The sequence below is a fragment of the Rana temporaria genome, chromosome 5 (assembly GCF_905171775.1).
Source record: "Rana temporaria chromosome 5, aRanTem1.1, whole genome shotgun sequence".
In the NCBI taxonomy this organism is placed as follows: domain Eukaryota; kingdom Metazoa; phylum Chordata; class Amphibia; order Anura; family Ranidae; genus Rana; species Rana temporaria.
The window spans coordinates 21837868-21854990 of NC_053493.1; positions in this window are offsets into that span (position 1 = coordinate 21837868).

Genomic DNA, 17123 nt, shown 5'->3' on the forward strand with positions numbered 1-17123 from the left:
AGGTTTTCATTGCAAGTGCTTGGTGAATCAGGCACTTGCGATGAAAACTTGCGGCGGTGTAACGTATCTACTAAACGTTACGCCGCCACACTTCTACGTGAATCTGGCCCATTGTCTTTAAAACAAAAATGTCTTCTAATTAGGAACTATACTTTCCGGGGGAAAATAAAACATTTTAATAAACCAATAAATAAATGCCTTTTCAGGTATGACCTAAGCTCCATTAATTAGCCAAAGAGATTGTAAGCTCTCATGAGCAGGGCCGTTATGTATTAAATTGTGCTGTAACTGTACTGTCCTTAATTTTGTAAAGCGTCAACCAAACTGTTGGCGCTATACAAATTCTGAATAATAATTATAATAATATGAAGAGGGGGGGGGGCTAGAAACCAAACACTGAGAAGAAAAACATTCCTTTTGATTCTGACTGAAGTCAGGAAAATACTGCCATTATTTATTTCAGGGATTGCGAAGAGCATCCCCAACATACTTTTAGGTCTGGGGTGTCAAGTCAATTTCATTGTGGGTCGCATCAGCATTATGGTTGGCCTTAAAGGTATTGGTAAGACTAGATGTCCAGAGCACCCCACCCCCCTTACATCAGATGTCAAGAGTCCACCACCAACAGAAGTCAAGAGTCCCCCACCCCCCTCCCCTTTACATCACAGTGCACCCCCTTACTTTGTGCTGCTGCTGGAAAGAAGCTAGGGGTGAACCCGGGGAGTAGAAAGTGAAGGGTCTAGAGGAGGACCAGGGAAGGGCTGAAGTCATGTGCCAGAGTCTGTTAAATGCTGAGACCAGGGGAGGTGGAGACGAGGGGGTGCCACGGTTGCACAGAGAGGTGCAGGATCTTGCAAAGGAGTTTTGTCCTCCTCTTTGCTGTGACTGCTGAGACAAGGTGGGGGCGGAGCTTAGGGGGTGCCATAGCTGCAGGAGAGGGCATAAGAAATGGCCTGGAGGGCTGGATTCGGGCCTTGTGTTTGACACGTGTGCTTTAGGTGTAAAAAAAGCTTCTACTAATAAGATTGATCTGTAAAAGTTATACATTTTTCAGTGAACGTTTGCCTCTTGTTTGTATGTATTGCAATGACTACCAGCTTTCTATTTTACATTTCAACTTTACAAAATTACACCACATCTAAAGGGTTGGCTGGGATTCCAAATTAGGCATGCACTTTTGTGTGAGGGAGAAGTAAACATGGACAGTTAGCTACTGCTGTTGCACCAGTTAGCTTCCCTTACAACACTGACCAATCAATACAAACGTCTTAAAAAACTAAACGCCACTGCAAAATAAAAAACGTACACAATTTTTAATGAAATTTTTGCAAAAAAATACCAAATATTTAATTTGGCCTGGCTTTTAATGATCCTAGGAGGCTTAGAGGGCATCATTATGCCGCCCAGAGGAGCTGGATGCTCCAAATCCCATGAGAATGAGATCCTAACATCTTTTTCAAGGGATTTCAAATGCTTAGCTCTGAATTGAAAATTAAAGGGGATAGAAAAAGAAAAAAAAAAAACCTTGGCCCAATTCCAATGCATTTGGTAGGCTTTGGTGAGGTTAGTGTGACTACCAAATGCACTGGAATCAAGCTAAAGTGTTTTTTTTTCATAACCTTTAATTTTCAATGGCTTTTTTTTAAACCATTTATAGTTAGAGGTGGGAGCTGTAAGTAATAGGCTTGTTATTTATATGAAATGATATTAGGGTTACTTTTGTATTCAATTCGGATATTTAAAAGTGTCATTGGTTATGATTTAAAATAGCCGATAGCCTATCTTTCTATGTCTATAAGATAAGAGGGTTGTGCTGAAAGTAGTGCAAAAGTGGGCAAAACATTTTTATTAACTTATATAGGTTGTTCAAATTTCACATGTTGGTAGAGTAATGGCCCGTACACACGGTCAGAATTTCCAACGGGAAAACGACCGTTGGAAATTTTAATGAAAAAATTGAGAACCTGCTCTCAATCAATTGCTGTCGGAATTCCCGACAGGAAAAGTCAGATGGAGCATACACATGAATGAATGACTTGTATAGCGCAACGCATGCGAACTGAATCGCCTCTGGGCACTTTTTCCAGCCAGTGTCTGCTTGGCTGGTGGGGTCATTTTTACCCCGTAGGATCATGACACGCTAGGGACACACAGTCATACATACATATATACTGGGCCAATTTGGACGATCAAATTTACCTACTGCATGTCTTTGGAGTGTGGGAGGAAACCGGAGTACCCGGAGGAAACCCACGCAGACACAGGGAGAACATGCAAACTCCAGGCAGATGGTGTCGTGGTTGGGATTCGAACCAGCGAACCTTTTGCTGCTAGGCGAAAGTGCTACTCACTGCACCACTGTGCTGCCCACATGGTCAGAATTTCCAACCAAAAGCTCCCATCTGACTTTTTCTGTCGGGAATTCCGACTGTGTGTACGGGGGCATAACTCTTCCTTTATAGTAACTCTTCTTCTTTTTCATTGCATGTAAATTATGGATTCCAAACAGAAGCAATGTGTAGTCATTGAGTTATTGATGAAGGAGAAATGTAGGCTTTCTGACATCCACAGAAGACTACAGATGGTTTATGGAGATGACACCATTGACAAGAGTCACCAATGATAAAACAGTGATGGTACATTGCTTCTGCTTGGAAACCATTATTTACGTGCCACGAAAAAGAAGAAAAGTTACTATAGAGCAGGTGTTCTCAACCTGGGGGTCGGGAATGAATTTTCCAGGGGTCATCGATTCCTGGGCTGTTCCTGAAGCCCACACCGCTCTCCCAGCCTTTTTGAAGCCGCCCAGTAGGGCTGTCCCTGGAACCTGTGGCCACCCAGCTCGGCTGTTCCTGGAGCCTGCAGCCGACCCACTCATCCACTTCGCCATTCAGTTCACGGCATGACTGGGGGGCAAAGACTAGAGGTCAGTTGTCCGGTGAGGAATGTGAAGTAGGAGGGGCTGGAGGAGACCGTATGTCCTGATTTCTGCATAGGTGTCACTGCTACAGCAGATGACCATGATCAAGAGCACCTAAGTTGGCTGATCAGAACTCCCCCCAGCATTCCCACTCATCCCATTACCCCCACCAAGGAGTAAGAAAAGGAATAAAAATAGAGAATACATGGAAGGGAGAGGAAAAGGGTGGGAGGAACAAAGAAAAAGAGAGAGAAAGAACAAGAAAGATGGCTAAAGAGAGGGACATGGAAAAAACAAGAACTTAGGATAGAGAGATAAAAGGGAAAGAAAGGAGACCAAAGAGAAAGAGTAGTACATCCTAAAATGTACCATAAGGGGTTTAAAATTGTACAAGTGGAAGGGACTCAGGGAGCGCTAAATCTCCGTGGGTTAGGGGCGCAAATTACTTGTCTTGCCTTGGGTGCTGACCCACGCTACGAAAATTATTTTACTGTTGGGGTCCCCACAACTTGGGAAATTTTATCAAGGGGTCACTGCACTAGAAAGGTTAAGAACCACTGCTATAGAGGAAGAGTTACTCTACCAACATGTGAAATTTGTACAACCTATGTAAGTTAATAAAAATGTTATGCCCACTTTAACATTAATTTCAGTACTCCCCTCATATATTCTGTCTACATAACCTCTTTTAACTGTAGCTTATTGACAGCGCTGCTAGTTTTAGAACAAGAGCCCAGTCTTGGCTGTACAGTTCTGTTGATTCATTGACTAGGGCACACATGAAGAAAACATTTATTTACTATTTATTTTTCCAGTGTAATGGGTCTAAATATCTTTGCCATTTGAAAGATGTACTTGACATGAACATATTATGTGACAATGGCAGTATTAATATTATTATTGTAAATTATAAATTGCGCTTTTGTTTATTTATCTATATGCCCTCCATGAAAGAAAATGATTCATGAATAATTTGTGTGAATCTATACAAGCACACAAATATCCAATCTGATCCATTCAAACCGCTGGTGTAACAAACTGTTTCCCGCCAAAGATTTACTGGCTAAGGCTTCAGAGTAATGGGTTAATGCATAATTAATCAAGGGCACTGAATAAAATTCACGGCTGGGAAAAAAAATTTACAGCAGTTTTGATTACCTTGCCAAGTGCTGAGATTACACGCCTGATGCATTAAATAAACTTAAATAAATGTACTTCTGCAGTGTTGCTGGGTAGGATACTGCTGGATTTGGGGACCAATAAAAAAGATATTTTATGCAGATGTTTTTTATGCAAAGCAGTATTGGGGAACAATGGAGGCAAATTTTAAACATGTTTATAGAGAATGTCTTTGGCGCTGTGGTGTAGAAACCAAAACATGCAATAGTGCCAGTAGTTCACAGGGTTCAGAAAGGGTAAGGTTGGCACTGTGGCCTCTTCTACTATCGAAAGTAATGAAACAGTGGGCATAACTTTTTTTCATTTACATAGGTTATTCAAATTTCACATGTTGGTAGAGTAACTCTTCCTCTGTAGTAACTCTTCTTATTTTCCATTGCAGGTAAATAATGGACTCCAAGCAAAAGCAACATGCTGTCATTAAGTTCTTGACGAAGAAAGGTTGAAGGCTGCATGTTTATGGAGATGACAATGATAAAGTCAATGTCTTTTCATTGGTGACTCTTGTGAATGGTGTCATCCCCATAATCATTCTGTAGCCTTCTGAGGATGTTGGACAGCCTGCACCCCTCCTTCATCAAGAACATGTTGGTAGAGTATCTCTTCCTCTATAGTAGCTCTTCTTCTTTTCCGTTGAAGGTAAATAATGCATTTCAAGCAAAACCAATGTGCTGTCATTAAGTTCTTGACAAAGGAAGGGTGCAAGATGTCCGACATCCACAGAAGGCTACAGAATGTTTATGGAGATGCCACCATTGACAAGAGTGATGACTTTTCATTGGTGATTCTTGTCAATAGTGTCATCTCAATAAACATTCTGTAGCCTTCTGTGGATGTCAGACAGCCTGCACCCTTTCTTCATCAAAAACTCAATGATGGCACATTGCTTCTGCTTGGAATCCATTATTTATCTGCAAAGAAAAAGAGTTACGGTACTATAAAGGAAGAGTTACTCTATTAGCACGTGAAATTTGAATGACCTAATAAAAAGTTTTGCTCACATTTGCAATACTTTCGGTAAAGCCCTGGCTTTGAGCACTGATCGTCAACTGCTGGTTTTACAGTATGCACGTCCGATAGAAGCCAGCCGGCTTCTGTCGGACTGACTAACATACACACTGACATACACACGGCCCGAATGTCTGCTGTTTTTTTTATTTAAATGCCTGATGTCTCCCAACATTCGGCCCATGCGTACGGGGCTTTACTTAGGCAGCTATCTATGACTTTGTGTTTAGAGGTGTTTAAAATACAAAGCCAACATGCTTCCAAGGTTCCAAGGATCATTCATCAAGGCTTGATAAATAACTAGTTAAACCAGTGACTGGAGAAGTCTCTGTTTTAATATGGAACTTCTCCCTCAGGACATATTTGTCTTTATTGTTCAGAACAGGGTATTTACCAAGCTGCCCCTTGAAGCACTTTGGTTTTCTATTTACTATGCAATACTAAGTAAGCTCTTCTAGGCATAAATTCAATCCTTTTATGCCTGTATCCAAGTATCCAATTTGAAAGAGTTCTTCTTAAAAGAGAACCATCATTATTATTTTTTTTATCATGTTCTGTCCCCCATGGGACAAATTACATGTAGTACTATGTCCCATGATACTAGGTGGTTCCTAACTAAAGCTATGAGGTCAAACTAGGCACCCACCTTTCCCTCCACTGCCATCCAACAACATAGCTAGGAAAGAGAAATCTGCTTCAAAATATCTGCTTGTCTTGACTCAAAAGACAAGTGGCGGCAAGAGGAATAAAGAGAGAGATGAGGGGCTGACATGCTCCCTCCCCTGCTGCATTGCTCTTGCTGTCCCTTGCATTGGAAAAGTGCTCAGAGGTGAGACAAGTGGCCATTATAAAGTGGATGCCTCCTTCCTAGCTATGTTATCGGATGGCTGCAGGGGTTAAAGGGGGGCACCCAGGATGACCAGCTCTGGTTAGGAAGCACCTACCAACATGGTACAAACATGTACTTTGTCCTATGAGGGGCAGAACAGGGAAAAAGTAATGATAGTTCTTCTTTAATTATTATCTTGCATTTAACAGGTATCAGATAGACCAGAAAGTTAGGGTTAAACCTCCTCTAAAAGGGGCATTTGGGTAGCAATAGATAGAGGAAGGTTTAAAACCTTGGGCAGGATTTCCTTGTCATCTGTGTCCACATGCAGGGTTTTGGACGGAGCTGGACTTCATGGGTCTACAGATTGAGGGAAGAGGAGCAAACAAAGTACAAAACCTAATAGGGGTTAAAATACAGCTGATTCACCTCAAAGCCTTGAGTTGACCCAGTTCCACCCAAAACATTTTCTTGTATAGAGCGGGGAAAGGTTTGAAAGTCTGTAAGCCCTCATATACACATTGGCGTGAGCATAGTCAGGCGATTTAGAGGCATTTTTATGTACAACTTGTAGTACAGAAGCAGATTGACATACTTTTGGCACCATAGATTTTTAAATGAGAGCTCCTGAAAAACACATACAAACATGTTTTTGAAAGATTTTTCAGGCACTTCTTTTAAAGGAGGAGTTTCTCTCGACAGGCGAAAAACTACACAACACAACACTTGAGAATAATGGGATTCTTCATCTTGAACATTGTCCCGCTTCGGGAATCGCGTGGCAAAACTCCTAGGTGTGAATAGGGGGCTTAGGTTTATGTTCTTGCCTGTGGCCTAAATAAAGAGATTTCCTGAGTTCTTCTTTCCTGTTCTGGTGACAACCTGTATTTCAGGGTGGGACAAGAAGCCTGGGAGCAAGAAATCTTACTAATATGATAATAGGAGTAAGGATACAGGTGTCTTTCTGCTATCAGAAGTTTAAAATTTAGACCAACGCATATAGAGGACAACTAATGTCCATGACTACAGTCACCAAATACTTCTTGTATTTTTGAAAATAACCCTAAAGGAGAAGTGGGGCCAAAGATCTTTTGGCCATACTTCTCCTGTGGGTCAAAGGAGTACACTTCGTTCTGCACTCCTCTGACTCATCTTCAGCCGACAGCGGGATAAAATCTGACATCACTCAGCGGGTCCAAGCTCAGGATCGATCCCAACTTTAATGTCATGATCCACCCAGATGCTTGGATCAGCAGCTGGCTCAGCCTCACAGCATGCCAATGAGAGTCCAAGCCAGTCACTGGCGCTCCAGTTAATGCTGGAGGGGCAGAACAAAGACCCGGTGACTGTGAGAGTCTGAGCCAGTTGCCCCCTGCACAGTCTGGTGCTCCAATAAACTTTGGATGGGCAGAACAAAGAGCCAGTGACTGACAGTCTCCGGCTCTCTGCTCACTGAGGACCGAGAACTGAGCGATTAGCATTTTTTGATTGCTCGGTTCTCGAGGCAGCTGGGGGACAGATACTTCTCTTTTAAATATTGAATTTTTGGGGGATTTTCCCTTCCTCCTCCACACCTTAAAATATCAAATAAGGACATTTAGCCTGCATCCTCAATCTTCCCCCTACTACTTAAGAAAAGCCACAGCTAGTCTGCCTTAATCCTTTTGGGTCCAGATATTGTAACTGCCAAAAAAACATTGGGTGTTGGGAGATATTTGTGTTGGCCTCAAGCCATAAAACTGCCAAAGCTCAGAAGAAAAAAAAAAATAAGGCATCTAGCTATAGTTATATATAGCCTGACACAAAACATTGTGTCAAGGCAAACCTAAGCTTGTTGCATGCATTTTTTTACACATACTCCCCCCCCCCCCCCCAATACTGAACAGACTGCATCAGTATTTTTAAAGATGAAATATAGAACAAAACTGATTCAACTCAGTGGGGAAATGCTGCACTTTGAGTTTGATTATGTTGTATATATATATATATATATATATATATATATATATATATATATAGCATGCTGAAATGCATTGTTCTTGTCAAGGATCAGTTATTTGCAGTTGTATAAATGTCCTGCTGTAGGCAGTGTCTTTTCTTTTTTTTTCTTTTTTTTTTTGAACATTTATTGACATTGTTTGATGTACTTATATGATTGCTAACTTGAACTCACAGCACTGATGAGAATAAAAGGTAGATACAATTCATTATGGAACTAAGAACCAAATTCTGAAAAACACAAAACATTGCTGTATGACTATAGGTGACATTATATTAGGTGATGATTTGGGTTGTGGATAACTGCCTCGTGCATGGGGTTACTAAGTTTATAGATGGATGAAATGCAAAATGTGTTTGTACGATGACCATATCTGTCAGTATTAGTCGTTTAGAAACAAACATCTCTGCTAACCTGCCCTTCAGAGGCGGCTCTAGGCTTTGTAAAGCCTTAGGCAAAACCTAACATGGGGCCCCACTCACGCCCATGATGGGAAAAATAATTCAAGGGCGAGAGCCTCTTCCCCATAACCCTGGCCGGTGATTGTGGGGGTCTGTGGGCAGGGGGCTTATAGGAATCTGGAAGCCACCTTTAACAAGGCGGCCCACAGATGTGGCCCCCAGATCCTGCATGTCTAGGTCTGTTCTTAGATAAGATGTCCTCTACTTATTTCATTAATCCAGTAGATTCTGCTGCTAGAAGGGTTGGTGTTTTGTTGGAGGACCCCCAGAAAAGCCCTACTGGTCTGCAACCTATGTTGGAGGGTGGTAGAAAGCTTCACAATCTGCTGTACAGTAAGAGAATCTTAAACAAACCTTATTAAATCTGTGGGATGGAGTGTCAGCACAGTAGAGTTGGCCTGTGGGGACATTGTAAATAAATATGGCCTACTTCTAGCTCAGTAAGGAGTAGCTTCATTGGGATCCCACAATGGGTGTTCATACTTTCTCCACCGGTTCCTCTTAATTCAGGGGAGCAACATCACCAACCTCAACATTGTCTCATAGAGAATAATTCGAGCAACCTTGTATTAATACCTAATTTCCATTAATATCCTTCATTTGTTGATGCATTTAATACATCTTTTCATTGTAAAACATTGTTTCGCAGACAGACATACATACCGGGTTTAAAGAAATGTAAAGTCCTTTCTCTGTTTACTGTGCTGTATATTATATAGTTCATATTAGGCCACACCGCACACTGTGCTGAACATTGTGCCTCACTCCACTCTGTACATTGTGCTATAGATTTCTTGCGGCACAACGTTCCAATCTATCTATATACTATACTGTACAATATATTGCTCATTGCACCGCTCTATTGCACTGCGCTGTACACTATGTTGCACAAAACCCCACATTTTACACTGTTGTGTAGATCCTTTACAGCACACCACTTCAATCTGTACACTGTGCTGTATATTATACAGCACACCAATACACTCTGTAAACAGTGCTGTACATTATACTACATAATGCTCCACTTTGTACAATGTACTGTACATTCCTTGATGCACACAGAGGTTTAATTATAACCTTTAGGGCCCCGGTGCAAGAAACCATGAACGTCCCCCCTGACCCTGTCCTGGTGCCCTGGCTACTGGTTCTGGGGCCCTTTCCACTTGTCCCGGCTCCCTTTCCACTAGTCCCAGGTCTCTTTCCACTGGTCCAGGGGCCCTTTCCATCTGAATTTTCTTTTCGATCCCTGTCTGTTGGCCAGCTCTATAGCAAACATTTACTTCAACTTCCATACAATGTTTTGGTAACATTTTGAAAGCCTCGCCATGCAGAGATTATTGGCTTACTTAAAAAAGTAGTACAAAAAAACAAAGTTGATTTGGAAATTTTAGTAACCCACCACAACCCAGTTTTATTTTCCTGGTGTTAGTTCCATGAAAGATTAATTCCATTGGGTTGCTCTGCACATTTCACAACTGACATTGTTAAAGTTACTACACTATCTTCGTTAAGCTGTCTCAAGTTTGCTTCATGAGCAAATATTACTCCCCCTATCGTTCATCGAGGGACACGTTTTCATTCATTAGAAGTGTGGGTTTCTATTACCCTCTTTTCACTAGGTGAAAAAAAAATCTAATTAAGGGGCCAGTAACACCTAGTGATTAAATCCCACCTCTGCTAGGAAGCTCACTTTTTTCCTAGTGCCCACGTGGGATGGGCGTCCTCTCACCAAGCTCCTTGGTTCAAGACTTTTTCTCTTGAGTTTTTGTAGCTTTTTGTAGTTCTCTGTTGGTGTGTTCTGCCCACCCCTCATGGGTACATCTGGTGGATGTCCCACATGTCTAATACATGAAGCAATGTTCCTTAGTAAACAATAGAATTGATAGAGTTTCTGTACTCACCATGACGTTTTTTTCTCTGAGCTCATTGGAGAATACAGCTTCTGCCCATCTGGTCTTTGTTCAGCCTGCTGCCTTCATTGGAAGTTTTGTTTCTTTTTGCACATCTTGCTACTAACTGAGCCTCTAGATCAGCCTTTCTCAACCAGGGTTCAGTGGAACCCTAGGGTTCCTCCAGGGGCTGCTAGGGTTTTTTGGAACAATGAGCAATTTCTGCCTCTTGTATAAGTAACCACTAACATCAATGATCTGTTTAACCATCCGCAGGAAGATAGTCACCCCAATAACAAAATAATAGGAGGTTAATGGGAAATTGTCCCTTACATTGGTGATCAGTAAGAAGAATGTTGCCTTACGGTGGTGGTCAGAATTCTGCCCTTGCAAACAGTAAAAGAGATCATTGGCATCCTATTTCTGGCTTTGCCAAATGATGTTGGTCCTGGAACTATCCAGGTATCATAAAATGGGAGGATAACTACAAATTAATTAATCCCTAGCAACTTCTGGAGGAAACCTGGTTGAGAATAGTTGCTACAAAGCAAGGGTTTCTCAACTTGGGTTCCTCCAGAGGTTGCTAGGGGTTAATGAAGGAATGAGAAATTTTTGCCTCTCATATAAGTAACCACTGACACCACTGATCTTTTTTACCATCTGCAGGAGGATAGTCATCTCAATAACTAAATAATGGGAGGTCAATGGGAAATTGTCCCTTACAATGGTGATCAGTAGGAAGAATGTTGCCTTACGGTGGTGGTCAGAATTCTGCCCTTGCAAACGATAAAAAACATCATTGACATCCTATTTCTGGCTTTGCCAAATGATGTTGGCCCTGGACCTATCCAGGCATCATAAAATGGGAGGACAATCAACCACAGATAAAGGAACCCCCGAGCAACTTCTGGAGGAAACCTGGTTGAGAATAGTTGCTACAAATCAAGGGTTTCTCAACTTGGGTTCCTCCAGAGGTTGCTAGGGGTTCATGAAGCTATGAGCAATTTCTGCCTCTCCTATAAGTAACCACTGACACCAATGATCTTTTTTAGCTATCTGTAAGAGGCAAGTTTTCACAATGACCACAAATGCAGGAGCACTCTTCCCACCATCATGCTAATGTATTGTGTGTTGTGGATACAGTATAGTTATTATTAGAAGGGGTTCCCTGAGACCCAGAAGGGTTTCTAAGGCTCCGTTCACACATGCTGCAGCTGCAGCTCACAGCATGGGGCCAGGTGCGTCAGTGTTCGCCGATTATGGTGCGAATGAGCTCTGAATTTTTGCCTGAATTCGCACCTGAACTTGTTGTCGGAAATTCCGAGTGTATGTACACAATTCCGAGGCACAAAATTCCACGCATGCTCGGAATCAAGCAGAAGGGCCGCACTGGTTGTTGAACTTCATTTTTCTCGGCCCGTCATACGTGTTGCACGTCACCACATTCTTGACGTTCGCAATTTCCGACAACATTTGTGTGACCGGGTGTATGCAAGACAAGTTTGAGCCAACATCCGTTGGAAAAAAATCCACGGTTTTGTTGTCGGAATGTCCGATCGTCTTTACGCGGCATAAGTGTTAAAAGGGTTGAGAAAGGCTGCTCTAGATGGTGATGACCCCTTGTTTTTTTTTGTTTTTTGACTGATCATCCCTCGTCTGCTGGTGGCCATATGAACCTACATATCTAATAAATGAGTCTGTGTCCCTCAATGAATTCAATGAATAATTGTATGGTGAGTAGAAAAAAGTCTATAATCCTGGTTAATAGTTGTAAATAAATACCGGTACCTCTCCAATAAAACCAGTTTTGAGCACAAATCAACAATTTGCCGAGGAGTAAACTTAATTTTTTGTGAATCTCTACCTATCTGGCGTTTGTCACAGGTGTTGCCTGCATTTCCGGGATCAAATGTGACTTGTTTCTACTTAATGATCTGCACGGTACTGATTCAAAGGGAAATTTGACAGCGAAATGCCTTAATCACTGGAGCTTTAGTCAATGCAATTTATGAAACTAAAATTATTTGAAAGCATTTCACAATCCCCTTTGAAAGCAGTACACACTTAAATACTTCTTTACACGGAAGCATCAGAAATTCGATTTTTCTGCCTTAATCCAAAGATCTATATGCGTTCAGTTTATTTTAGAACATATAAAAAATATATGAAGAGTATTATAGATTATACATATTTTGGTGTCTTGCAGCCACTTGCTAAAATGAGCCTGTGGATTTTTGTCGCTAACGTCGCAAAACCCACAAGTAACATTTTGCACTTTTTAAAGTTCTGTAAATGTTTACAAAGCACATGAAACTAGGAACAAAGCATTGGGACGAACAAGGTAATCTTTTTACCTATTCTTTGATGTGTTCTTCTACCAGAAATGAAATTCCTCTTGTTGTAATATTACAATTTATAATGTATATCTTAATATGTATGTGCATAATGTTTATGTGTATTTTTTTTTTTTATTATTTATGCAACATATCAATGCTTTAGAAAACAGTTGTCTTTTGTCACAATTGTATATGTAATTGATAACAAACATGATGCAGAAAAAGAGCACTAGTTACATTGGAAGTGGTTAACTCAACATGTTTATTAACTGTGCTAGTGTGGTGTCTCTTCAGCGGCTTAACTGCAAATTTCGTATTTCTTAAAAAAAAAAGTACGCAATAGGTTAATACCTTTATAAGTAGAGGGTGTTGTGGTATTCATTTTAGGACATTAATCCCCCCTATTGTCTAGTTCAACGCTACCCAAAACTAATAGAAGATTTTTTTTTATGGTCACTGGAAAGCCAAGTCACAAGATGGTTTCTTGCCTTATCTTTCATAGGTTAGAAGTGGTGGGATACCCCCCACAAGATCTCCTAGTTCCATCCAAATACTGTGGCTAGTACAAATCCGAGTGGCACTTCCCCCCCAACGGGGTCTTCAAAAAAAATTCATAAATATTCTGCTCACTGATCTCCTTGCTGGAGAGGAAGCTACACCTGAGAACATGCAGTGCAAGGATCACCCTGCTTCTGCTTTTGCTTTATCCATCCTGTAGATTTGTTCTACCTCTACCTCTACCTCTCCTGTTGCTTTTTATTATTACCCCACCAGTCACCAATAGGGCAGCTCTGACAAATCCCTGTTCCTCCAACAAAGATGGGTGCCTCAACACAGAGACATAAGGCAGAATAAGGCATGGTAAGTCAGAAATAGGGAAAAGATCAGCTGCAAGGGGACCACGAACAATACTGGTGACTGGCCCTTTGTTTTCTGCTTGCCCTTTTGGGTGGTCCTCTTTAATCTTTTAATTACAATAGAGAGAGAGAGAAAAACAGAAGAGTAGTGGCATGATTATCAAAGGATAACCACTTATAGGAAACCCATGTGGTCCTAACTTATAAAGGAATTTTACAAGCAAAAAAAAGCAAAAAACAAGATAGGTTGGGAAATCAATCTGGCATAGAAAATTGTAGGGGGTATATATATATATATATATATATATAGGCCCGGATTCACATACATACATTGTATCGAATATACGCTACGCCGATGCAGCGCAGAGAGGCAAGCACAGTATTCACCAAGCACTTGCTCCCACTCGCTCTCAAATCTACGCTGGGTTTCCTCGGCGTATTCCGGCGTAGGTGGAAGTGGGCGTGAGCCATGCAAATGATGGGCCAAGTGCCATAGAAGTACTTAAAACGAACGGCGCATGCGCCGTCCCGTGGCCGCATCCCATTGCGCATGGTTAGAATCACGTCGAAACAACTGCCTAATATACGTCGAATCACTGCCTACGACGTGAACGTAACCTACGCCTAGCCATATTCACGTACTACGTAAACGACGTAAAGTACGACGGCTGTGTTCCCTGGTCCATACCTTTGCATGGGTTGCGCCTCTTATATGGGGAATAACTTTACGCCGGACGTACGACTTACGCAAACCACGTATATTATGCGCCGGGCGCAAGTACGTTTGTGAATTGGCGTATCTCCCTCATTTGCATATGTGCATAGAAAATCAATGGGAGCGGCAAATGCGCCCAGCCTAAATATTCGCCCACAATACACCGGCGTAGACAAGTTACGTTGGTCGTAGGAAGCCTATTTTCAGGCGTATCTAGTTTTGTGGGCACGGCGCACAGATACGACGGCGCATATTTACACTTACGCGCTGTATCTCGAGATACGTCGGCGTAAGTGCTTTGTGAATCCGGGCCCTAGTGTTTATCTTTTAAATCCTACTAAAGTGGATTTACACTTTCAATGTTTACTATAAGAGAGATCCGATGTGGGAAAATGGTTCTAAAATGAATACAATCCACAAGCAATGCTGGAACGTTAAGGTAACAAGATTGAACTGCTTTTGATATTAGTGGCTCTCTGCTTTCTGCATTTTATCAGTGAATTCTGGCATTGGAGAAGCTTGCAGGTAGACTGTAGTGTAATATTGAGCCGCTATAATAGTAGAGGCTGTCCCCACGTCGGGGTGTCAGAGATATGACATAAAGCTTCATTGGAGTGCCTCATTGATTGTTTCAGATGTCCTGAAAGTGTGACCTTTGTATGTTTTTTGCTTATTTTATTGTTACAATCAAAAATTAAATACTGCACTTTCAAGGATAATTCCATTGTCTTGTGATTTATTTGATTGTTTTCCTTTACTTCTCACATAAAGAGCAAAGCCATGCTACTAAGGTCCCCCCTCTCTAAAACTCCACTCCTGCTTAACCACTTCAGCCCCGGAAGATTTGAGAAAGAAACCAATAGGAGTTTCGAAATGCATCATCATAGCAACCAGCCCGCCCCAGGTGTGACATCACATCCTGGCTTGTGTTGCCAACATTTAAAAATATTTAGAAGTGACACCTTGAAGAGTCTAAGAAGAAAAATGCAGGACCTGCCAGTGTCAGTAGGATAAAATAAGGCCCATTACATTGGTGCCATGGGGATCAAGTAAGTCCCATAATGATGGTGGATCAAAAAAGTCCCATATTAATGGTGTCATGGGGATCAAAAAAGGTCCCATATTGATGGTGTCATGGGGATCAAATAAGTCCCATATTGATGGTGTCATTGGAATCAAATAAGTCCCATATTGATGGTGTCATTGAGATATAATTAGTCCCATGTCACTGTTGTCGAGGGTATAAAATAAGCCTTGTATCACTGGTGTCCATGGGATAAAATAAGCCCCACATCATTGATGTCAATGGGGTAATATAATTTCCATATCATTGGGGTAGATGGGATACAATTAGCCCCATTAAAATGGTGTAGGTGGAATAATATAAGTCCTATTATTGGTGTCATTGGGATAAAATAAGTCCCATATTGATAGTGTCATTGGGATAAAAAAAAGTCTCATATTGATGGTGTCAGTGGGATAAAATAAGTTCCATATTGATAGTGTTACTGGGATGAAATAAGTTCCATATTGATAGTGTCACTGGGATAAAAATAGACCCATATTGATAGTGTCACTGGGATAAAATAAGTCCCATATTGATAGTGTCATTGGGATAAAATAAGTCACATCTTAGACTGGAAGACCTGATTTTGAGCAACCAAAATAGGCAAGAATTGTACACCAAAACTTGGCAACACTGGAACCTCTGGAAATACTCCATTGAAGGGCAACTTCTGAGGGGAGTGGACCTGACGCTTTGAGCGGCGGAGCAGTTTTTTGCCCCCGATGCGGACTGACTAGAGGGGCCAATATCGGAGCCTGATGGACTCCGTGCAGCCCCTGCACGAGACAACCCCTATATACAAATTGACGATACTTCCAGGTGAATGTGGGACTGAACCCATGTCTGTGGGCCCTGCCACCTAACACCCCACCCCCCCCCCCATCCCTCGATGCTTTCCCCTGCCTTCTTCTCTCTCTCTCTCTCTCTCTCTCTCTCCTTTCTCTCTTCTTCTTTACATCTTCTCTAATCTAGTTTTTCACTTCTTTTAAAAAAAAAAAACACAGGGATTGGCCCGGACGACCCGCGATGCCACAGTTGGCACTGTTCATCCACACAGGACGCTCAAGACGAGAGACGCCCGTGTTCAACCCGACAAGGGACCTCCCCCGACTTTGAAACCCTGATCGGGGAAAGTGATATCAGTTGACCTCGAGGGGGTACTTTTAAAGGGAAGTCAAAACGCTATAGATTCGGGGACATGTGTGTTTTGTCTCTGTATGTTAACGTTCCTTTGCAAAATGATTGTTTTGTTTTATCGGACTGTACTGATCTGATGTTACTGTTGCGGCTCGTGCGTGAGCCAATTTCCCTGACATAAATAAAAAATTAAAAAAAAATAAAAATAAGTCACATCTTGACGGTGTCATTGGGATAAAATAAGTCCCATATTGATATTGTCATTGGTATAAAATAAGTCCCATATGAATGGTGTCATTGAGATATAAAAAGCCCCATGTCATTGGTGTCCGTGAGATAAAGTAAGCCTTGTATCATTGGTGTCCATGGGATAAAATAAGCCCCACACCATTGATGTCAGTGGGGTAAAATAATGTCCATATCATTGATGACAATAGGATACAATAAGCCCCATTAAAATAGGGTAAGTGGAATAAAATAGGTCCTATCATTGGTGTCATTGGAATAAAATAAGCCCCATATCCAGGGGCGGACTGACAACTCATGGGGACCCTGGGCAATAGGAGATTGTGGGGCCCCTGGGCAATAGGAAATTATGGGCCCCCTGGGCAATAGGAGATAATGGGGCCCCAGGAAATAGATTATAGGGCCTTATATCATTGGTATCATTGGAATAAAATAAGACCCATCATCATTGGTGTCATTGAGATAAAATAGGCCTCATACC